This window comes from Neophocaena asiaeorientalis, unplaced genomic scaffold, assembly GCF_003031525.2.
Source record: "Neophocaena asiaeorientalis asiaeorientalis breed wild unplaced genomic scaffold, Neophocaena_asiaeorientalis_V1.1 scaffold54, whole genome shotgun sequence".
Classification (NCBI taxonomy): Eukaryota; Metazoa; Chordata; class Mammalia; order Artiodactyla; family Phocoenidae; genus Neophocaena; species Neophocaena asiaeorientalis.
The window spans coordinates 1,538,216-1,562,929 of NW_020174938.1; the positions used below are offsets into that span (position 1 = coordinate 1,538,216).

At 53.4% G+C, this 24,714-nt stretch overlaps 2 long non-coding RNA genes across 2 annotated transcripts; one reads left to right on the forward strand and one right to left on the reverse strand.

Annotated features, from left to right (window-relative positions):
* The first annotated feature begins 2,129 nt into the window (after positions 1-2,129).
* LOC112410983 (uncharacterized) lies at positions 2,130-22,496 on the forward strand. Its single transcript, XR_003005542.1, has 3 exons — positions 2,130-2,248; positions 2,372-2,426; positions 22,311-22,496. It is a non-coding gene; the product is annotated as an uncharacterized LOC112410983 (long non-coding RNA).
* LOC112410984 (uncharacterized) lies at positions 17,426-24,714 on the reverse strand. The gene is made up of 3 exons (XR_003005543.1): positions 24,662-24,714; positions 22,752-22,886; positions 17,426-19,453 (listed from the first exon to the last, which is right to left on the reverse strand). It is a non-coding gene; the product is annotated as an uncharacterized LOC112410984 (long non-coding RNA).

Genomic DNA, 24,714 nt, shown 5'->3' on the forward strand with positions numbered 1-24,714 from the left:
CTGGGAGCTTGCGCTCCCCTGAGCCCCGGGGTGCGAAAGGCCTGCCTCTGCCAGCCCTCTGGGGGCCGGGCCGCGGGCGCTGTGCACAGTCTGTACCCGCCGCACTCTGCGAACCATCGCCTGGCGCGCCCATCCCATGCCTTCATTCAGTCACTCCGTTAGATCATTCATCCATTGTCACTTTCTAGCTATGCGGCCTTGCGCCCGCCACTTGACCTCATGATCTTTAGTTTCCTTATTTTAGTAAAACTGGGATTATATCATAGTGGTTGTGTCGTAAGGCTTAGAAGAGTTTGTATTAAAATATCTGGCTCTCAAAAATATAAAGTAAAGGGCTTCCCTGGTGGTGCAGTGGTTGAGAGTCCGCCTGCAGATGCAGGGGACGTGCGTTCGTGCCCTGGTCCGGGAGGATCCCACATGCCGCGGAGCGGGTGGGCCCGTGAGCCATGGCCGCTGAGCCTGCGCGTCCAGAGCCTGTGCTCCGCAACGGGAGAGGACACAACAGTGAGAGGCCCGCGTACCGCAAAAAAATAAAAAATAAAATAAAATATCTGGCTCTCTTGGGCTAGTACAGTTGCATTAGGAGGCTGGAGAAGGGCTCCTTAGTCTGTCTCCTCATCTTGGTGCAGCCAGTGAGGGCAAATTCCAAACAAATGTATCTCAACTCCTGTTAGGGCACCATACCTGTCTGAGGAAGGGGTGATTTCCCCATCTCTGGAGTGAGCCAGGAATGAGGGTGCTGGGAGGTTTGTTAAGTGGCCTCTGAACCTTTAGGACAAATCTCCCTCAAGCCTGAGCACAGGTAGCCCGGGAGGTGGGATGGGGTGGAGCATCCCCAGCCAGGAATGGTCTGTTACCAAGAGAGGGGCTGGAGTGGTGGAAGGGCTTTCTCTATTTGCCCTCTCTGAGCCATCTGATGTTGGATAAGAAGACCCTTGGTGCTGCTACCTTCTCTGAAAAACCTGATCCCTCACATTTCCTGGGCTTCCCAAGGACTGGGGACAGGTGTGTGCAGTGGAGGGAGGGAACAGGTGAACATGCCAAAGGTCAGAGCAAGTTCATGGGGCAAAACCACCCAGGCCACTTGCTCAGATCCCAAAGGTCAGGCCTGCCTGAGTCAAAGGGCAGAGCAAGCGTAAGGCCACAGGTTCCAAGAGTAAGGAAGCAGCTAGAGCAGCAGGGGCTGGGCACTGCAGGGAGGAAGAGGAAGTGAAGGTCACCTGGGGGCAGCAGAGAGGGTGTCACTTAACTGAGAGCTGGAGGGTTCTTAGAAATAGAGTTTGGAGAGAGCTGGCAAGCAGAGACTCAGAGAAGGTTGGGGCTTTCCCGAAGTCACACAGCAGTCTGGGATCAGGAAAGTGCATCTGTGTGCTGACAAGTAGGAGTCATGGCCAAGCCTCAGCTCACAGGCTGTTCTTCCCCACTTTTGCTCTTCACCAAGCTGGCATCCCCTCCACGACACCCATTCCCCCGCCTCTGCCCTGTAATTAGGGGTTGGGTGGAGGGCAGTGTTCTCAGCTCTTAGGGTCTAGTCTCAGAACTCTCGGGTTGTATGCTTAGAGGGCTGGGTGTTCCCTTCAATCTCTCTGAGCCTGAGCAGAGCCCACCCAGGCCAGGATGAGCCTGGCGAGACCCCAAGGGGGCCAATTAAGAATCTTCAGCCCAGGGCTTCCCTGGTGGCACAGTGGTTAAGAATCCGCCTGCCAATTCAGGGACACGGGTTCGAGCCCTGGGCCCGGAAGATCCCACATGTCACGGAGCAACTAAGCCCCTGTGCCACAACTACTGAGCCTGTGCTCTAGAGCCTGTGAGCCATGACTACTGAGCCCACGTGCCACAACTCCTGAAGCCTGCATGCCTAGAGCCCATGCTCTGCAACAAAAGAAGCCACTGCAAGGAGATACCCATGCACTCCAACGAAGAGTAGCCCCCGCTCACCACAACTAGAGAAAGCCCGCGCGCAGCAACGAAGACCCAACGCAGTCAAAAAAATAAATAAATAATTTATTTAAAAAAAAAAAAAAAGATTCTGAAGCCCCATTGAGTCTTGTCTTAATTCAGAGACCACTTCACAAAATATCTTCACTTAATCATTGTCTTCTCCATTCCTTTTAGGCATCACTTAGACACCTTGGACTACAAAAGAGATATCACAGGGCAGGGGACTTGGGAGCCACTTTGTAGCTTTCTGAGACTCAGTTTCCTTACCTGCAAAACAGGAACCATGAAACCTGCCTCACAGACTTCAGTGAGTGTTGAATGAACAAAATCAGTGTGGGAAATTGCTTGTAAACCATAAAAAGTTTGTAGAGTATCAGCTGACTATGAGCTCCTGAAGGCGTGACCTTGCCCTCTTCTTCTCTATCCCAAGGTCATGTGCAGAGCCTGGGAGAGGTGCCTATCAAGCCTTTGTTGGATAAAAGAAGGTAATCAGTACAAGGTGGCTGCCTTGGGAACCGCCCCCACCTCGCCCCGCACCGTGTGTTTATTAGGCTGTGGTCTTGGAGAGGAGGAATGGTATTGTGGCTGGAAGAAACAGTGTGAGCAAAAACAGAGAAGGGAATAGTCTGCCCTTATGTGGGCTTCCTGGCTGGTGTTAACAAAGAACAGTGGCATAGAGAAGCCTGGAAGGGAGGTTTCACACTCACCACCCCCCCTCCAACACACACACCAGGGCTCCACAGGCTCCACAGGCAGATTCTCCCCCTCCACCCCACCCCAGACAGACACTGATTACTCCTGGCTCCCTAGGAAGGCGAGGTAAGAGGTCAGCTTCCTGAACCTCTGCTTGTTACCTACACATGGCTATTAATAACAGTGCCATTCTCTCTAATGAGGCCACCCCTGCTATTTACAAATTTCCTTCCTCAGAGGCGCTCCTTCTCACCCCAGGGGAGGGAGATGTGGTGCTGGTAGCCACCCTACAGGCAGAGAAACAGAGAAGTGTAGTACCCTTTCCCAAGACACACAGCAATGCTCTCCCCAATCCTTTCAGACCCGGCTATAGACATTGCCTCCTTCAGGGAGGCCCCCAGATTGCTGTTATGGCACTCTCTGTCCTCTCTACTTCCTCATCCCTTCCCTCTTCCTACCCAACAGAGGAACATCTCAGTGCTAGTGGGTGGGCAAGGCAAGAAGGCAAGGAGCTCCGCCTTGAACGTGGCCCTGCCGTCCATCGCTTGATAGACATGATCTCATTTAATTCTTACAACAAACATATGAGGCAGGGGTGTGAAAAACAAGTGAACTGAGGTGTGACCTACTGAGCTGAGTCACCTTAGACAAACCCTGTAACCTCTCAGTTTGCTCATCAGTCAAATGGGCATGATTAGAAAATGTCACAGGGCTCATGCAGATCCAAGGAGTTCACAGCTTGTTTTCTATAGTAAGTCCTCAACCAGTGGTAGCTCTAGAGGTGGAGGGGGAAGCGGCTTGCCCACATAGCCAAGAAATGGAGGAGCTGGGACTCTCCCCGCTGCCCAGGACTCTGTGACCCCAAACCCTTCTGAGAGAAGGCTCAGGCACAGCTGGTGGTCAGGAAGCCTCTGCCACTCAAGCAAGCAGAGCCTGAGTGGTCCCCTGTACCAGGGGCTGTCAGCCTGGGCTCAGGGCATCTCAGGGGGTCTGGATTGGATAGGACCTGGGGTGGGGCAGGTTCATAGGATCTGATCAGCGTGTGGTGAGCCACTTCCCAAAGATGTGCTGGAAAACCAGGGTTTCCTTCTGCAGGGAGGGCCAGGTTAGGGGCGGGGGGAAACTGCTACTCCTCCTGGGTGAGCAGGGAGTGGGGACCCTCCCCCTGCAAACTCTGGAGGAGCCCGACCCCACCTCCAGAGGAAATCAGTCTCTCAGAGAGGGATCCCAAAGACCAAGAAAGGGAGAAGACTTTTCACTAGGCCACTCTGAAGACCATGCCTGCCTTCTGGCTAGAAAAAAAGCCCGCACACAATAATTTGGGGACCCTACTGCAGGAGAGGGAGGACACTCTGATTAATTAACAGCCAGGGTGGATTGACTGTCCTTCCCTTCCTTCCTTCCACCAACTACTGAGGACCCACAGGCTTTATGCTGGCAGTGAGTGGGACCCTGGTACTGTTTCCCTGGCCAGTGAGAGAGATGGATAAAAAATAGACCGTGACACTCCAGTGTGATGCTTGCTTGTGTGGGGATGGGGCTGCTGTGGCCTGATAGAGGCCTGAGGGAGAGGGTACTGGGCCTTGAGTCAGGGGAGGGTCCCCCATTCTGGCTATGATAGAGCCCAGCCACTGGCGGGTGGGATGGGGTAGGGGGTCTGGCTAGGTGCTGGAAGCAGTGGGAAACATTCCCTCCCTGACTCCAAAGAGGTCTTTCTAATGCCCACATCTGACCCTGTCATCCTCCCTGCCCCCAGCTTGGAGTCTCCCATGGCTCCCCAGTGCCTTCAGGATCCAGTTTCCGACTCTGGCTTCTGCCTGCCTCCTGACTGACCCTCCCCAACCGGCCTGCCACTGCAGCCCCCAGAGCCAAAGCCGGGTCACACCTCCATTCTTTGGAATATGCTCTCCCTGAGCTTTGGCTGCCTGTCCAGCTCTTTCTTTGCTAACTCCTGTTGGTCTTCAAGGCTCAGCTCAGACCCCTTCCTCCAAGAAGCCTTCCAGAGCTCCAGGCTCAGTCTGGTCACCTCTTCTGAGGCCTCATAGCATTCTGAACTTATCTCCATGCTAGCCATGAACTTATCTCCATTACCTAGTTGCAAGCCTGGCTCCCATACTAGCCTGGGTCTGCCTGAGCGCTGGGACTCCAGTGCCCAGCACAAGGCTAAGTTAGGCCGTGGTTGTGGAGTGAAGGGTTCCTGGCAAAGGGGGACTGTGCACATCTGAAAGGGAAGAAAGTCAGAAAAGCCTCCCCGGGCCCAGAGGTGAGAGCCTAAGAGGAGCCTCTGCTGCCAAAATCTCCCCTGAAGCCCCTGCATTTCTCCTCTCAGCCTCTCAGGACCCAAGACCGCAAACCCGAGGCCAGCGGCAGCCTGCCGGCCAACATAGGAAAACTGAGGCCCAGGGAGGGGGAGCCCCTGAGAGAAGAGGAGAGGCTGATGCATTTCCCCCTCAGTGTCGCAGGAGGCTGCTCCCCCCATCCTGAGCCTGGACTCCTGCCAGCCTCCCTAATCACCTCCTTTCCTTCCCCATCCAGGGCCATTCTCTGGGGATCCTCTCCCCCGGCCCTCTGTGCCCTGGGCAGAGCAGCCCAGCTGTTTCCAGGATGGTGGTTTGGGCCTGGGCAAGCTGTACCCACAACCCTGACTCCTGCCCAGTGCCCACCGTGCTTTGGTCAGGCTTTGGCCTCCATAGGGAATTACCTTCCCCCAGCTCCCCAGTTCAAAGGTCTTGGGAGGCTGCCAACCCAGCTCCTCCTGGCCCTGCCTGGGCCCCCTCCCCCAGTGCCGGAGCACCCTCCTGTCCTACCATGGGCAGGCTGGGTAGACTGCCCATTGAAAGCTTCCTAAGGCCGGCTGGGGCAGTGGGGTTTGGGCCAGGTGCTTAGCGCTGCCCCCACGTTAGTGGCCCCCTGGGGTTTCCATCACTTAGGGCTGGTTACCAGGCAACTGCATCCAAGGGCTCGGCTCTGGCTTTGGGCTGGCACAGCCGCTGCTGCTGAGCGGGGAGGCTTGCAGTCAGGCCAGCTCGGGTCATGGTCAGGAGGCCTCATGTGCCTGGGCGGGACAGGGGTGGTGCCTCAGATCTGTAACCTCAGAAACTCCTTATCATTTTCTCAGCTTAGACCCAGAGCCCTGCCCCACGAAAGAGGTCTCCAGGGTCTTCCACACAAACACCCACACTCAGAGCCTTCAGGTTTCTGGGAAGTTGAGGGGAGGCTGAGTGGGAGCAGAGAGGGGCACTTTTCCCTCTTTAGGGACTGGGGGAGCAGCCCTGTGGCCTTACTGACCAACACTCTGTGGCCTGAGGTGGGGTCCATGAGGAGAATGATTTCCCAGGTTACAGGCCTTGGGCTTTGGGTCTAAATCCTGCTCTGCCTCTCAGTGGTTGTGTGACCTTGGACATGCTGATTGCCTGTCTGAGCCTCGGGTTGCCTCGTCTGTAGAATGGGATGGTAACCCCTGTCTCATTAGGCAGTGTTTAGCCTGTAAAATGCTAATTAAAACTTTGGCTCCCCTGGTCCAGGAAGATCCCACATGCCGCAGAGCAACTAAGCCTATGTGCCACAACTACTGAGCCTGTGCTCTAGAGCCCGTGAGCCACAACTACTGAGCCTGCATGCCACAACTACCGAAGCCCACGTGCCTAGAGCCTGTGCTCCGCAACAAGAGAAGCCATCACAATGAGAAGCCTGCGCACCGCAACGAAGACTCAATGCAGCCAAAAATAAATAAATTAAATAAATAAATTAAAAAAAAAAATTTTGGCTCAGGGAGGCCCCCTTGGGGCAGGGATTGCCTCAGTCAGCTCCTTTGGGGAGGTCCCCTAATTGGACCCCTGAGCCCTAGTAATGATGCAAACTCACCAGGCAGAGATAACAGGCAGGGAGGGAGGGGAAAGGGGGAAGGAAACAGGTTGGCAAAAAAATAATAACAACCCCCCTCCCATTGTGAGGGGAGGGACTCGAGAGTCCCCAGATTGTCACTTAGTTGCTGTGTAACTTTGGATGGGTTGCTTGACCTCTCTGAGCCTCCAATTCCTCATTGACAAGTGGAGATAATAGAAACTCCAGCCCCAGAGTGTTGCTGTGAGAAGATATTCAAGGAAAGTACCTAGCACAATGCCTGGCTCAGAAGTAGGGACTCAGAAAATTGGGACAATTATCATCACGTTATTTTTTTTTTTTTTTTTTTGTTGTGTTGGATCTTCACATTGCTGAGTGGGGGCTACTCTTCGTTGCAGGGCGCAGGATTCTCACTGCACTGACTTCTCTTGTTGCGGAGCATGGGCTCTAGGTGTGTGCGCTTCAGTAGTTGTGGCGCATGGGCTCAGTTGTGGCTCGTGGGCTCTACACTGCAGGCTCAGTAGTTGTGGCACACGGGCCCAGCCGCTCCGCGGCATGTGGGATCCTCCCCGACCAGGGCTCGAACCCGCGTCCCCTGCATTGGCAGGCGGACTCCCAACCACTGTGCCACTGGGAAGCCCCTATCATCACGTTATTAAACCTGTATTACTACCAATGACTGTTCATACCCATTATATCATTGAGTTCTGAGAGCACCCTGAGAGGAAGGAGAGTAGGGGCAGGCATTCACCTGGGGGAGGTGTTTAGCCTCCCAGCTTTGTCTCCTGATTTCCTGGTCTGGGGGTCCTGGGCCCCCTGAGGGGTGTGGAGGAGCCGGGGCTGCAGATCAAGCAGAAGGTCACAGAGCAGTCTGGGATGCAGATGGAACCAGAGCCTGCAGAGTGGGGAGGACTTAACTAGGCAGAAAGGAGCAGAGAGGGTATGCTTGGTGGGGGAACAGCCTTGACAAAGGCCTGGAGACCAGAGAGAGTGCAGAGTGTGGTCAGGAGCCACGGGAGCCAATGGCGGGGTAGGCTGAGACACCTAGGCCGATGTGAGTGACAGTCACATACTGCCCTGCTGAGGCCTGGGGTCTGGCCCTAGGCAACCAAAGACCCCCTTGCTCCAGGGTGCTGAGAATGACTGTGCCAGAAAGGTGGGCTGTGAAGAGGGGAATCCTTTCTGGTTGCATCAAGGTGGCCACACTAACTCGCCTGCCCTCTGTCTGGAGGTCAATCTCATCCCCCATCTGTGAGCCTCCATCATCACAGAGCACAAATCCATCTCCCTGGGCTCTCCAGCCCCCTCGGGAGGCCACACAGGCCTGTTCTTGAGGGACAGAGCCCAAGCCGAGGTCCAGAGAGAGCCAAGGCTGGCATGGCATGGGCCCAGGCCCTGCCAGGATGACCCAGCTCAGTGATGTCACCGCTGTTCTCACAGGCAGCCTCAAGGGCCCCCAGCCCCACATCTGCCACCCCAGAACAGGGGTGTCCTCCCTCCTCCTCCAGTCTCCCCTGGAGCACAGCACTCTGCCCCCCAGTGCTCAGTGAACCCTTCCAACAAGTGTGGCCTCAGAACACAAGTCTTCCGGTGGCAGGAAAGCCAGGGCCAGGGCTGAGGTGTGGAGGAGACCAGGACGTTGCAGGACAGCTGGCCAGTGCTAGTAAATCAACAATTCCTGAGCAAACACAGCCCGCTCTGAACCCGGGCCTCCTTCCTCACCCTCTGCGGGCAGCCCCCGCCCCTCGTGCAATCGCTACAATCAGGCCATCTGTAGCTGACTCCGCTCCAATTAGCTCAGTAATTAGCACCTCATCGGCCTGTCTGCCTTTGAACAGCTCCCCTGGGAAGGGGTTTGAGGAGGTCTCCATGACCTCAGGGCCCAGGGCTGGGACAAGTTCATGCAGGCCCAGGGGCCAGGATGCAAGGCCCCTGTCAGTCTCCCTGCACCCACAGGTGGCCCCAGCATTCACTGACGTGGCGTTCCTAGCACAGGGCAGCGGAGCCAACTGAAGAACCCCTCTGGGATTGGAGTAGGGGGCTGGGAGGCAGAGGAGCCCCTCCCAGGACAAGCCTTCTCCCCGCAATCGCTGGGACACTTCTCAGCACCCCCACACACCTCCTCACCAACTCCCCTTACTCAGGGACCCCTGGCTGGCAGGGATATCAGGGTGACAGGCAGGGGAAGCGTGAGAGGACAGCCAAGTCCCCAAAGGAAGGAGGCAAAACTGGTTGGGGTCAGATGAGGGAGCTGAGGTTGGAGTGGGGGGGTGGGATGGCCTGTGGCTGGTGGGGTCAGAGAGGGCCTCCTGCAAGAGACAAAAGGAAGTGGAGAGATGTGAGAGGTTGTCAGAGTGTGTGAGGCCACAGCACAGCGCAGGGGCTCTGGCGTGAGGGGCAGGCCAAGATGTCCCCTGACTGACCTCAATTTCCTCATCTTTCTTTTTTTGGCTGTGTTGGGTCTTCGTTGCTGCACACGGGCTTTTCTCTAGTTGCGGTGAGTGGGGTCTACTCTTCATTGCGGTGCATGGGCTTCTCATTGCGGTGACTTCCTTTGTTGCTGAGCACGGGCTCTAGGCGCGCGGGCTTCCATAGTTGCAGTACGCAGGCTCTAGGGCGCATGGGCTTCAGTAGTTGTGGCTCGTGGGCTCTAGAGCGCAGGCTCTGTAGTTGTGGCGCACAGGCTTCGTTGCTCCGCGGCATGTGGGATCTTCCCAGACCAGGGCTCGAACCCGTGTCCCCTGCATTGGCAGGCAGATTCTTAACCTCTGCGCCACCAGGGAAGCCCTCCACATCTTTAACAGAGGGACAGTCATAGTAACAGCCCCCAGGTTCCGGGGAGAATTACAAGATGTGGGGTGTGGGGCAGAGCAGCAGTGCTACGGAGGTGAGAGGCAGGTGGCAGCAGCACCCAGGCTGTGGGGCAGGAGGTGAGCATCACAGGAAGCCAGCTTTTGTCTCCCTCCCCAGAGTCAGAGAAACACTGGCCCAGGGAGAGAGGCCTTGACAGGGCTGCGGGTGCCCCCAAGGTACGGCTCAGGCTTGGGGGAGGGTGTGAGGGAGGGCATGTCAGGCCCAGGTAAGCAACCAGTGTGAACGGCGCAGGAGACCCAGACAGGCGGGAAGTCAGCCCCACTCCAAGCCAAAACCCACAGATCGGGGCAACCTGGGGCTGACATCGGTCTGTGGTCAGCCACCAGACTGGAGCCTTAGCAGCTGCAAGGGCAAATAAGGTGCAGCCGGGGAGGACACTTGGCCAGGGCAGGGTCTGCCCCTGCAGTGAGTCTCCTCCAGTTCAGTCTAGAAAAATCCCATTGCTGCCTCACTGTTCTGGTGCCAGAAGTCCCTGTAAGTGTCTCCTTCCCTGGGATAAGCATTACCTTATTAAAGATGCTCTGGTGAAAAAATGCCACCAGCCACTTAACCCAGTCCCAAATCCCAACTTGCCACTCATGGCTGTGGGACCTCAGGCAGGGCCCTTCACCTCTCTGAGCTACACGGTCCTTGACTGTGGGATGCTGATCCTGCCCCAAGTTCATGGTGAGGCTCAAGCGGCCAGTGTTCTCAGGCACTTGATTGGGCCTGGCAGGCAGTAAGCACTCTGGGAGCCTGTGTTCCCCCTCCTTTCTCAGGCCAGTTCCTGAGAAGGCCTTGGGACCCTGAGAAAGTCGAGGTCTGCTTTCCCTTCTCTAGAAAGGAGAAGTTCTGTGAGTCATGGCGGAAAGGCCAGAAAGACAAAACTGCCTCCCCAGTCCCTTCTCCCCCCAGAGGCTCCATGCTGGAGGGGAGCGGGCAGGCAAGTCCCTCCAGTAACATCTCCTGCTTTCAAGCCTCCAGCTCCCAGCCCAGCTTCATCCCAATCCTGGCTCCCAGTTCCGGTTCTATCCCCATTCCTATCCCAGTTCTGAGTCAGCAACCAGGAAACACAGCAGGACCCTATACTAATAGGGTGAAAGGCCTTGAGGTGGGTTTGTTCAATTAAGGGAAAGGGACTTGGAAACCATGGCTCCTTGCCTCCAGTGGGCAATGAGGGGCACCTGCTGCCTCTGGCCTGGTCCTTGCCCACAATGATCTTCTGAGTGTCAAACTCAAGTCCACGGGGGCTTCCTGTGACCCACACCATGGGTGCTGACGGTGGGGGGCAGAAGTATCAGGCTCTGGTCAGCCTGAGCCCTGCCTGTGACCATGGTCCCTGTTTGTCCCCAGAAGGGGCATCATAAAGCCTTGAGGGCAAAGCGTTTGTGAAGTCATTTGGGGGCAACTGTGGAGACTATACTTCTCAGCTGGGAAGGGGGTGCTGAGGGAAGCAGCAGGGGAAACTGGTGAACCCGGGAAGTGGACCTGGCTTGGACGTGAAAGGCCTGGGCCTCTCCCTGGGGCCCACGTGACCACAGCCATGATCAGTCTTCTTTACTTCTCAGTCAGGGTCTGCCCAGAACCAGGGCCACCTCTCATCCACTCCTGCAGCCCCTTCGGTCCCAAGCACCCCCGTGGACTTTGAGGGGCTCCCTGATTGGCTGACTCCGTGACTCCTGGTCAGTGTGGGTAGAGTGCTAATCAGCCCCCAGGGCTGTGGCTGGGAGCCAGTCCCTGGGGAACCAGGACTGTCACCGTGACCTGATAGGCTTCTACCAGGATGCTGGCCTCCCCACCCCGTGACAGGTCGAGACAGGCCTCACAGGGCAGAATAAGAGCCCTCCCTGAGCTTGAGAATGTGCTTCCGGGGCCATGGGACCGGAGGGCAGGGGCCCACACTCTGGGCTGGAGAGGCCGGGGGAGATGGGTGCCCTGTCCTCAGCTCAAATCCTGCCTCTGCTGCTTCTTAGCTATGTTGCCTTAGGCAGGTCACTTCATCTCCCTGTAGCACAGCTTCTGCAGGTATAAGATTAGGATAATTGTCACCCACCTTGTGGGACAATCAGGCAGACTAAGTGAGGTTGTGAATGTGAGGAACCCAGCGTGAGCTGGGGCTCAGCAATGCCCAGTGCTTCCTGGAGGTGAACCCGAGGGGTGGAGTGGACTGAGCTGGGCTGTGCAGCCGGAGGTGCGTGTACATGTGGGGGACTGGCCTGGGACAACCAAGAGAGCCCCCCTCTCCCAGTACAGGCCTGCACCGGGGTGTCCACTGCCCCCCTTCCCAGCCCTCATTCAGCCAGACGCATTCCCTCCTCTACCCCTCCCCATTTCCTGTCCAATCTCCTGTCCACCTGGCCGCCTGTGGACTCTGTCCAGGACTATTGACTCTTCTCGTAATGAGGACAACATCAGTCCAGAGCCTCACAGGTCATGAAGCTTAGCAGACTGTAGTGGACAGAAGTCTCCCGAGCTGTGGGTTAGTAGGCCAGTCGTGCAGAGGCAGAAGCCCGGGTGAAGTGACCTGCTCAGGCTCTCACTGCCAGGAAGCAGCAGATCCAGAAGCAGACCCCAAGCCGTGGTTCCTCACTCCCAGCCCTGTGCTCCTGCCACTACGCCTGGAATGGAGCTCTCCCAGCCAGGCCAGACTCACAGGAAGGAGCTCAGAGGACCAGGAGGAGAAGACGTTGCAACCACACAGGAGCACGACCCCTCACGGACAGGCACACCTCGGAACATGGCTTTTCATTCATTCTTTCCCCCATCCATTCATTCATTCATTGGTTCACTCCTTGGGTTTTTTTGGCTGTGCTGCATGGCATGCAGGATCTTAGCACCTTAGTTCCCCAACCAGGGACCGAACCCGTGCCCCCTGCAGTGGAAGCGCGGAATCCTACTGGACCGCCAGGGAATTCCCCCCTTGTTCTTTGTGTCCTGCACTCTGCCAGGCCTGTTATGCCAGGGTATGCGTGCCCTCTGTGTGTGCCCACAGGACCCACTAGTCACCCAGGGCCCTAAAAGCCCCCCTGGCCTCTCCTTTCTGGCCCAGAATAAGGAGGTGTTGGGGGGAGGGTGTTCAATCATCCACTGCCCCCGACTCTGGTTTTGCTCTCCCACCTCCGCCCCCCACACTCCCCCATCCCCAGCCCCTGTCCCTGAACTCACTGCTTTGGGGTTTACACTGAGTTCCTCCACCAGACTAGCAAAGGCAAGTTTGCATCCTGGCTGCACCCCAGCCGAGCTTTGTGACCTCAGGCTAGTCACTGGACAAGGTTGGCCAGTTTTCTCATCTCTGAAATGGGGCTCATATGCCTTTCTTCCTTTTTTATCGTGGAAGCAAACGAAAAGCACTGGCACAGCCCTCACTGGCTCACCCTCTCCCACTTGAAGCCCGGGCTGCCACCACCCCACCCCTACCAAACGGGAAGACCTGTACCATCTAGACAGGGGCTGGGTTGCAGCTATTCTTTGCCTCTCAGTTTCCTCATCTGTAATTTAAGAATAAAAACACCTAATGGTGGGCTTCCCTGGTGGCGCAGTGGTTGAGAGTCTGCCTGCCGATGCAGGGGACGCGGGTTCGTGCCCCGGTCCGGGAAGATCCCACATGCCGTGGAGCAGCTGGGCCCGTGAGCCATGGCCGCTGAGCCTGAGCGTCCGGAGCCTGTGCTCCGCAACGGGAGAGGCCACAACAGTGAGAGGCCCGCATAACGCAAAAACAAACAAACAAACCAAAAAAAAACCACCTGATGGTATGTTGTGAGACTAAATTAGAAAATCAGTGTATCTGGTGTATCTGGTGTACAGGTTCATTATAAACAACAGGAATGAATGGATAAATAAATAAACAAACCCTTCAGTCTGCTCTAACTTCTTCAAAACCAAACCAAACCAAACGCTGATTAGCAAACTCAGATGCTTTATTGCTCATAGCATATCACTCGGGACTCCCATCGTGGGCCCCATCTCTGTGTCTTTGAGGTCCCACAGGCTGGACGCATTTGCAGAGGCAGGCTGCCCAGAGGAGGTTGGCGGCCTAGGGTGGCCCCAGAAAGAGGCAGGAGGCTGAGTCTGAAGTCAGGATGAGGCCCTACGGGTCTTTCTCTGACTCAGGACGATCTAGCAGCAGTCCAGGGCCTGCACTATGCGCAGGACCCAAGCAGCTACTGTCCGAGGGGCCTCAAGTCTTTAGCTTTCAGCAGAGGCTCCACACAGGGCTGCTGCCAGCCCACCTGGACTGGGAAAAGGCACCACTCGGGGCAGACAGAGCCCTGTGCCAGGGCGCCTGACGGGGGAGCAGAGCATGTGTTGGATTTCAGGGGTTGGACACCCTTGTGCATTGCCCAACCTGCAACTGGCAGGGACCCAGTGACCCTCCAGTAACTCTGAGGCTGGCAGAGTGGCTTCTGTTTCTCCAGGCAGACTTCCCACCCAGCAGCTCGCCCTGCGCCCATGGCCTCCAGCCCACTCCTCCCCATGCTGGACCCCCACCCCCTCTCCAGCCCTTAGCCCCTCAGCACTGACCGGCGCAAGGCAGCGTTGGTGTTAGGCTTTGACCAAAGGTCGGGACGATGCAGAGGAGCAACGTCACAGCGAAGCAGGTCAGACAACGAAACGGTGGCCATCTTGTCTTCAAACCCCTCAGCTGTTTCCCGTCCCGCCGCTCCCGACTCAGGTCACAGCTTGCTGACATCTTCCAGGGACTTCCACCCCCAACCCCCATCTGAAATGCTTGTTCTCCCATCCTCATTCCTAGCAATTTAGCACCCCACCCCAGCAAACCAGCTATGTCTCCCCATTTCTGAGCCCGCCCAGGCAGCTTGCTCAACTAAGGGCACCTATCAGCCCAGGCCTGGCAACCTTCCGCTGCAGTGTCTCTTTCAACAAGCTACGCCCGTTCGCAGACAGTGCTTTCTTGCCCACCCACGTAGAGAAATGGACAAAGAATGATAGGAAGATTTATTCCTCTGGGATTGTTTTTCTTCTTCCCCATGAGTTTGGTCACTTTTCTACCTCATCATTTTTAATCTGTGAAAGCCAATCTCAGACAGGTTTTAGATGGTGAGCACGTGTTACAGGTTTATCATAAACTGGTTAGCAAAGGAACCAGTCAAGGAAAACAAAACACAATAGATTCCTCCAGTATCCTGGGAGAAGCTGTGTAATAAAGTGACTTGCAGCACAAACACTAAAGCCAGACTACCTGGTTTCAATCCAAGTTTTGTCCCTTTCTAGCTGTGTGACCTTGAGCAAGGTGATTTAACGTCTCTGTGCCTCGATTTCCTCACCCGTGAACCATGGATAATAATAGCACAGTCATAGCAAACGTTGTTGTACCTGAAATCTAACTGAATTCAAATTACGTGAATTAATTTGTGTAAGCTACCAGCACAGTGCCTGGCACACAATAAGCATGAAAGACTGTTAGCTATTGTTATTATGAGCAAGTTTATATAGGAGAAGATAAAGGAATGTTAGATAAGGTTGTTTAACTATGTACAGGTCTGGTTAGCTTTACCGGGCTGTAAAGCTGTCACATTCATATCAGCTGCGTGGGTTAAACCTGGGTCATACCAACTAGGACAGCCCTCAAATTACCAGGTGTGGACTGTTAATCAGAAATACCAGCTGCAGAAGTTGTGTGGGGTTTTGTGTGTGTGTGTGTGTGTGTGTGTGAGTCTAGGATATCTTTCTTTCCCAGACTTCAGCCTGCAGCCCTGTGATTATCAGGAACACCTTTTAATCAAGCAGAGCCTGGGGAATGGGAGGTGGCAGAGGAGAGAGCTGGGTAGCCTGTTCCATCACTGCCAGGTGGTACTGGCAGGGCTTGTAGAGGGCTTTGCTGCCACTAAGAGATGGCCAGGAGGTGTTGCTGTGCCGTGAAGCCTGGGACTGGGCAGCTGAAAGGCTCCTCTGTGGTCCTGGCTATGGGAACAGCTCTCAAGGGCCAGCCATGGTTTCTGGCCACTGGCCACACTGTCTTCTGAACCCTTGGCCTGTGTGGAGCTCCTTCCCTGAGTTCCCAGAGGCCTGTCAGCCTCCAGAATCCTCTGCCCAGCGTTCTGCTGGCCTCAGTGTCCTGTGGAGGAGGGGAGGCAGGACTGCAGGAGGACCCAGCCAGGCTGAGCTGGGAGCCAAGAGGGGCTTGGCAACTTGTCGAGAACTGGCACAGTGCCTCCGTGGCAGCCCCCCATTCCACCCAACCCGCCGGAGCCGCTCAGGACCTGACACAGCATTCAGTTAATAAAGCCGTGTTGATGTTGCCTGGTAAAAGTAAACCCAAGACACAAGGTCACCTGACATTTAGTAGTTCTATCCAATAGAAATATAATACCAGCCATATGTTTTTTAAAAATTTTCCAGTGGACACGAAAAAAAGAAGAAAACAGGTGAAATTAAATTTTAATATATTTAATTTAACCCAATTTATCCAAAATATTGTTTCATATGTAATCAGTATATGAAGTTCTTAATGACATATTTTACATTCCTTTACTTCAAGCTAAATCTTTGAAATCCTGTGGGTATTTTACTCTTCTTGCACATATTCGTGCCAACTAGCCACTGCACGGGAGGGAAAAAATCTTCCTCTACCCTCCCAGGTTCAGCTGCAGAGGCCAGAGAATTAAACGGACAAAGGACAGATTAACAGGAGAAAAAAGTGTATTTCATATGCACACACAGGAGCCAACAAAGGAGGTAACTGGCTCATTAAATGATTAAAGTTAAAGGTTTACAAACCTGACTTACGGAAAATGGGGGGAAATAATTGCTTCTATGGGGAAAAAAATAGATTTCTTTAGGAATGATAAATGGGTTTTTAGGAGAACCAGCATAGGAAAGTTCGTGGTAATATTTGTCTATACAAGTGTGAAAGGTCTCTCGTCTTCTTCAGGGCAGTGAAACTCCCCTGGAGAGGGGATTTATGGTAGCTTCGTTTTCCCAGAAGTTGCTGCTTTTCGTCAGATAAGAGAAGCTCCCAGGAGGCTTTTTTCTGCATCTGCTGAATCTCAGATATCTTCAGATTAAAATGACCTTCATGCCAACTCCAGAGTTCCAAGTGAGTCCCCAAACTACACTACAAGTACTCCACAGGCACAAGTGGCTAGTGGTTACCTTACTGGACAGCGCAGGTGCAGAATCACCCAATCGCTGGGTGCCGGGACCGGGCAGCTCCTAGAGATCGGGCAAGCATCCCTTCTGCTGCCTCCGTGACCTGTTCTGGCCCACGCTCTGCTTGAGTGTCTGCCAGGGGCGGGGGCCCACAGCCTCCTCAGGCAGCCTGTTGCTCGGATCAGGCTCCGAGGTGCAAGCTGTCGATATTGAGCGGCAATCTCCCCCACTGGTTGTGCAGCCCAATACCTTTTCCAAAGCGCTGGCACAAACCCGCCGTGAGGGTGGCGGGCAGGTCTTCCTGTCACCCAGAGGGTCGGTGTCCCGCAGCAAGTCGGGAGAGGGAGATGCTAGGATACTACAGCGTCATCCTTGCTCTGTGCGGCTGAGTGGTCCCCCAGATCCCTTGGAGGGGAGGGTCTGTGTTCTGGGACACCTGGCTTTGCGAGCACCCACTACACCGCTAAAGTAGAAAGCCCGGCTCCAAGCCACAGCCAGCTCGGTCGGGGGCGGCCCCTCGCCCTGGGCTCAGGGCGCACCTCTTCTTCCCGCAGCTGGGAGGCACAGAACCCTAACGCAGCCCCCTGGTTTCACAGGTGGGGAAACTGGGGAGCAGTTCTTGTGCTGCCACGGCGTAGTTCCTTCCCTCTAGCTGAACCGGTGGCAAAGAAGTCCCAGGGGCCTCCGGAGAAAACCTGGAGGCCTTCCTGGCCTGGGGGGGCCCGGGGAGGGAGGGTCCTCGCCGGCCCGCTGCTCCTCGGACACAGGCGGCGGGCAAGCGAGGGCCGCGGGGACCTGGCGGCCGGGGCGGGAAGCTCCCGGGAACCGTGATGTAACTCGGCGCCCGGCTTGTAGGCGCAGCCCCAGGTGTCGCCTAGGCTTGTTTACCCGAGTCCGGAGTTTACCGGGGGTGGAGCCATAGCTGCCTCGGCCCCGCCCCCGGCGTGCCCCGCCCCGCGGAGCCCCCATACCCCTTGCTGGGCGAGCGAGGCTCCCTCTTCCTTGGGATTCCGAGGGTCCGGAGCCTCGGAACTGAGATACAGGTCTTTGGTCTTCTTTCAGTCTTAGACGTTTGAAGACCCGACGCAGTGGCGATGCCAAAGGGGTGACTCTGAAAGGGCCTGAGCCCCCAAAACAACTCAGAATAGCATTAAAACTAAGTAAAAAGCTGGAGCTTGCACTGCCCACAACTTCAAGAAGACGGCCCGTCTACCTGAACGTACTAGCGTCTCCCCTGCAGTGGTAGCAAGTCCCCGCATCTCTCTAGGTGTCAAGTCTCCTCATCTCTACGATGGGGAGCAGGCTTCTTCCATATGATGCATTGCCATGACAGTCTCTGATTCTAGGCATTGTGGGGAGCGCTTCTTTGGGCCTTCCAAAAGTCGGCCTCCGGGGGAAAAAAACCTCCAGTATTTCTCGGGCGCCCTTCCTAATTTTGCTGCCATGGGGATAGAGTTTGCTCTTGATTGGGAAAAGTTGCTAACACCCTGGAGGACTGAAGGGCAGAACTGCCTAGGGGCTGGGACTCAAGGTGGCCTCCAACTTTTCTAGCTGCAGCCCCTCCCAGCCCCATTCCTAGGCCTGGCTCACTGGGGCCAGCGGAGTGCCTGTGTGCCCAGCACCCAGCCCAGCTGAGCTCTCAGGCCAGATTCAGGCCTCCCACCCCCAGAGGAGAGGCAAAAATCGAGACAGTGTGTGGCTGGATGACAGTGGGTCTGGATGGAGCCCAAGGTTGGGGTACTGCTGATGCCAACAAGAACTCCAGCAGCTGTGACCTGTGCTCACTGCCAAGGTTTTCCCACCCATACTCTTAGTTCCCTGGTGAGGCAGGCAAGCTGAGTCCAGATAAGGCAGCTGAGGCTCAGAGAGAACAGGGTAGCCCCACAACACCCAGTGAGCTGGTGCCAGAGCTGCAACTAGGCCTCAAACCCCTGTTTTACTCCTACCCCTGAGAAGGACCCAGACCCCTCATGCTCCCACTCCTGAGAAGGCATGAGCCCTGTGAGCAGGAACAGTCCAGGAGGGCTTCCTGGACTGGAGGCTGGGTCCGAGCTAGGTAAGGTAGGAGGGTCAAGATTTGAGGAGGGTGTGAGATAGGAAGTGCTCCCTGAGCTGGGAAGTAAGAAGAGAGGGGAGGTTCCCCTGGGGAGAGAGCAGCCCTCGGGAGCTGTAAGAAGCGAGGGTATGGGAGGTCTGGCCAGAGAGGAGGGTCTGGGGGTCAGTCGGGGACTAGCAAGTAATAGTCCAGGCCAGTGAAGTTCAAGGGCAGTTCTTGAGTAGGGCCGGGCAGCAGACCAGATGCAGGATCGAGAATGTCGGTGTTGGGGGTAAGCTTTACCATCCTGCCTCCACTTCAGGCTCTCCCATTTCCCAGGCCTTGGGTGTGTTCTCTTCCCTCTGTGGGCCTCAGTTTCCTCATCTATAAAATGGGGGTCATCTCCCTATTCAGCTCATGGCTGAGAAGGTGCTTTGTGATTGGACTTTACATACTTGAGGGTGTGAGGGACTTGTATACAAAAGTGACAAAGCAAATGGGGTCAGGGAGGACTCTTTGAGGGGCTTCTCCTTCTCCTGGATTCCCTGGCTCCACAGGAAGAGGCTCCATACACTTGCTTCCCTGAACCCTGCCAGCATGTCTGGGAGGCCCCTGGGCTTAGCAAATATTTGTGCCTCTGATCTAGTTGGTGGCTGCCAGAACATTCTGTCCTGCCGCCCATTCGTCTAGGCCTCTGCCTCAGGCCATGAGGATCCTGAAAGAGGACAAAAGTGTAGGGTTGGGACTTCTGGGTCCTTCCCCCTCACCCCTCCTGCCTTATCCTCCTGAGCCCCTCATCCCAGTTTAGTCTTGAAGTTCATAACCCTGTGCTAGGCACTGTGCAAGGGACAGGGGACAGGTGGCTCTAAAGAGCCTCTCCTAAGAGCTAGGACCTCGGGCCCAAATTTGAACTCAGTAGCTGTTCTGCTGTGTGGTCTTGTGTGAGTCCATTACCTCTCTGAGCTTGTTTCTTCATACCTGAAATGGTGGTGAAATGGTTTGGGTCAGTGCCTGGACGCTTAGTAAGTTGTTTTCTTCCCTAGCCTTCCTTCTCTGGCTCTGTATTGTCCCCCTAGAAGTTTGGGCCTGCCCAGTTTAGCCAATAATAATAACAAGAGTAAGAAGTTTCCAGCATGATTGAGCGCTGTGTGCAGTGATGTGTTGGTAAATGTTTAACAACCAGCTCTAAGAAAAAAGGTCCTGGTTTGCAGCATTTGCCTGATTTCTGTCTTGTTAATATTATCACCAGGCCGCTTTCAAGCTTCCAACATGACATCACTGAACATGGAGTTGGGAGCCGGTGAGAGCTGGCTCCAGCACAACACTGCATACAGGATTAGCTACGTTATTCACCAGGCTCAGTGCAAAATGAAAAAATCACAGGGTCCCTTATTCGAAAAGCAGGGAAAAAGCTAACGCTTTTTCCTTCTTTCTGCGATTTCTCTCTCAACCCATCCTAATGCTCTTTTTTTAATTTAATGTCACACTCCTTCCAGCATGGGGATACTCACAGGACAAGTGCAGACCCTCACAGGTGGGCGGTGGGGTAGGCAAGTCCCAAGACTTGGCACACATGTATAGGATCCACCGACTACCAGGTTGTCCCTCATATCAGCCACCAGGTACATGCTCCAGGAAGTCCAGTCAGGCATGTTGCCTTCCCACAGGCCCACAGGCCCCACCCACGTCCCAACCTTCAAGCCAGGCTATGCGAGGCACCCATATGGGAATGGGAAAGAGGCTTGTCCTGGCCAAGCCACCCCACTGAATGCACCATATTGCTGCCTGACTAGAGAAAGGTGGCCAGTGGTTGCAGGGTAGAGAGGAGGAGAAGGCCAGGTGAGGCCAGGTGTACCAGAGGATAAGAACGCGTTCTAAAGAGGCAGGAAGGTAGCAGGAGTTAGGACAGTGCTGTGAGCAGGAAGCCCCAAGCCCCTGGCACTGGCTCCATTACCCCCCTGGACTTTCCTTACCAGACACAAATTCAAAGATAAAATTATGAAACATTTCAAGATGCCGATCAATCTCAGTGCATTTAACCAAGCTAGGTGTCCTTCTGAGTGCAGGGCCCTGTGGGCTGTCCTGGTCTCAGACCCATGAAGCCAGCTCTGACTGTATGTGTCATCCAAGTGAGAGAGGAATAGCCCTACAGGGTCCTCCCTCAGGAACTTCAGTCCTCAAGTCAAGAGATACCTGGGGATCCTGGGCCAGAGAGGCCAAGGAGACTCGCAAACCCTCCCTCTTCAGAGAGGAATCTCCACCACCTTGGGGGAAGCTTCACAGGGCATTGCAACTGGGCAAAAACTTGGTCAACAAAAGCAAAAATACAGCCTGTTATGGAACATTTACCATCAATGATCTGCACGTCTCTTATATTTGCATTGTGTCACTTTCCTCTTTTTGTAAAGATTTTATAAAAATGTGTCTTTTGCTTCTAAACAAGTGAAAGATAACTTTTCAAACATCCAGTTCACCGCCCAACTGAACAACATATCTTTGGTTGCATTCATTGATCTATGGAGCACCCACAACTGTAAAAGTTTTCTCTGTACTGACATTTGTCCTGGGGATTGAAGCCAAATATTGAGACTCAGTTTTAACAAATTTACAGCAGCAGCTTCTTGGCTTAAAAAAATATTTCCACTTATCAAGAATGGTTGCTTGTTCCTTTAAGGAGAATGATCACGGGGTCCCAGGCCTCTACTTCCTGATGATGAGAATTTGGAAGGGGCACTTTTCACACCACACCAGCCTCAGACGAGGGTGTTATGGTTTAATTTCTCAGGAGTGGCCATATACCCCAGGGGGCAGCTGCTGGAGGGCACATCTCACCAGGGAGGAGGGCCGCAAAGTGAGGGCAAAGGATGAGAGGACCCCACAGCTCTGTCCAGGTGATGCCCCATCATGGGGGCCCAGGCTCAGCCCATGAGCTCTCGGGCTACGCTGCACTGAGGAGGGGCAAGGGGGCCTCACTGTTCCAGGTGAGCCCTCACATGCACACACTAATAACCAGGCAGGAAGCCACCCAGATACCTTAGCCTGAAGTGCATTGTGGTGCATTGGCTATAAACTATAGCATACTGAGAAAACCTGACGATTAAGGAACAATGGGCATCACTCCTAGCAGGTTCTTCGATTGACCTCCTCATAGAAATTCAAACCATAGTGTTTTGAGTCTAACCCAGGGCCCTCTTAACACTTTGGTGTTCTTGGGCAAGGTCCAGAATACATCTGAGCCCCTGTTTCTCTATCTGTAAAATAGAAAAGTGATGCATGTCTTCAAGGTTGTGGTCACAATTAAACAAGATGCATGTGTGTGTGTGTGTGTTTATGTTTATATGCCAGACACAAAGCTGGTGCTACAATAAAAGATGGCAATACGGGTGGCTATTATTATTATTACTATTGGCAATCAAATAGTAAAGACAGGGTCTGATTCACTTCTGGGTCCCTGGTACACCATAGGTGGTACTGGGGAATGTGAATTCAACTACTGGGCCTTGGCTGGGCTACGACTTGAGAATGGCTCACGGGGGTGTGGTCACAGGCAGCAGAAGATGGAGGTGTGAGTGAGCTGTGCTGGGCCCCCAGCGGCCTTTCCCCCCTAAGAAACAGTCAGAACTGGAGTAAGGAGGCCTGTAGGGGAAAGGTCATCCTCAGCAAGCGCTCTCATTTCACAGATGGAGAAACTGTGTCAATCTGCCATGAATGTATTACACTAATTCCACTGGCTTCAAAGTAACTTTGGAATCCAAACAGAATAGCATCTGGGGGTACAAATCGTGGGTGCTTGCTCAGATTCCCCTAACAATCTGCTTTATTCCACCTTTCCCAGCCTTACTTCTCTTTTCTTCACCCTTGCTACCCTGGGCTTGCACCTCCCAAATAAAGTATTAGCATCTTAGTGTCTGGAGCCTGTGCCCCGCAACAAGAGAAACGGCGACAGTGAAAGGCCCGCACACGGCGATGAAGAGTGGCCCCCGCTTGCTGCAACTAGAGAAAGCCCTCGCACAGAAACGAAGACCCAACACAGCCAAAAATAAAAAATAAATAAATAAATAAAGTATTAGCATCTTAATCCTTGCATCAAGCTCTGTTTTTCAGAGGACCCAGGATAAGATGGGCAGCATTTCCAAATTATTTGTATTTATTATAGGATTATTCAACATAAAAGATCCCCATATAGAATTATTCCATCTATTCAGATAGAAGTCTCTGTGAATACGTACACCACACATACACATTTCTTTGAGCAAGGGCAGAAAGACCACAGTACCTTAAGCTCTAGGTGGATGCCTGTGGTGATGGACTTGCTGGTACAGATGCTCTTTCACCAACAGTTGTGGCTGCCTAGAATGTTATTCTGCATCAGATCTCATTTGAAGCTCTTCACAGCAATACGCAGAGCCTCCTGCCAGAGATTTGCCTTTTATTTCAAACATTTTTTGCATATTTCTGATAAATAGAGCAAGGGGGTAAGAAAGCTCTGGGTCCTTATACTTTGCAGTGGGGAACTCTCTTTTTGTAATTGGTTCCTATGGAGTTTTTTCCACACCAACAACAAATTCTCCAATGCCAACCGGGTGCCCGACAATTTAATGCAATTCTGACACTATCTACCTGGAGTTAGTGTCAGATCCTACAAGTTGAAGGGCTTAGTCCTATAAGATTAACCTACTTGAGATGCCAGTTGCAAATGGGGTGCCTGGGGGAACCCATACTTCTGCTGGGCTGACTACAAATTCAGGAGTTCCCACAACTCCTCTCTCCCAAGTTCGATAATTTGCTAGAATGACTCACAGAACTAAGGTTTATTTTAAAGGATCAAATAAACCAAATGGAAGAGATGTATAGAGCAAGGTATGGGGCGGGGATGCACCTTGATGTATTTACCAACTTGGAAGTCCTCTGAACCTCACTGGGTAAGTGTTTTTATAATCCAATCACCAGGGCCCCTTCCCCTTCCTGGAGGTCGAATGAGGTGGGTGGAGTGGAAAATTCCCATTTCCTAATCACATATTTGATCTTTCTGGTGACCAGTCCCCATCCTGAAATTATCTAGAGGCCCCACACTGAGTCACTGCATTAACCTGAATTCAGGTAAAGTCAAAGTAGCTTGTTATGAATAATAAAAGACATTCCTATCACTCAGGAAATTACAAGGGTTTTAGGAGCTCCATGCCAGGAATAAATAAATATGTAGATATATTTAAATTTATATGTACATTAATATAAAAATATATTTAAATAATAAATATATATAATTTAGAGATATATTACATGTATATTATATATAGAATATTATTTCACATATAAAATATTTATTTATACTATAACATAGTATAAATAAATAGTATAGTATACTATACTGTTTATAGTATAGTATAAATATCATATATAATACATAGTATTTTTATCATACCACAGTTCCCCTCAGGGCACTGCCATTCATTTGTTTGCTGGATTGGCTACATGCAAATTAACTAAGCTTTTAGGTGTGGCTCTTGACAGGTTTAGCGAATATATGCTGGTTCTGCAACCCCTTCACATTTGGCTGTAGGTCTGATAGATATGCAGATTAGGCAGCCCTCATATGTTGATGCTGATAAGATGTTGTGATCACCATATCACCGGAACTTGGGAGTCATAATTCATGAACTCATATAGTCCACATTTCGAGTATACTCTATACGGTTTACACCCTCTCCTTGGATCCTCTAGACTGAGGATCAGGTAGATGAGAGATGAAGGCACTGAGACTCAGAGAGAGCAAGCAACTGGCCCAAAGGTCCACAGCAAGGCAGTGGCAGAGATGGGTGGAACACAGCCCAGAAGCCCTCCCTCTGCTGCCAGTGGCTTTTCTCTGTCGCATGACATTCCCTCTGCTAACCATGTAGTCAGGTCACACTCAAGCTGGTCTCCTTCTTGACAGCCCATGTCTTGTGATTGAGAAGTGTCAGACCTAGGAGAGACCTTACCAATCTGCTGTGAAGACAGGGAAACAGGCCAGTGGAGGTGGAGCCAGAAGTGGGACTCCCAGAACCTGTGGCTTAGCCCCCGCTCATAGGCTTGAGCTCCGGGGGTATGACTAGGTTCAAATCTCAACTTCACCATTTATTCTCTGGGCCTTAGGCAGATTAACCTCAAATTTTGCATTTATAAAGTGGGACTAACAGCAGAACTCACCTCAAAAGGTTACTGGGGGGCTTCCCTGCTGGTGCAGTGGTTGGGAGTCTGCC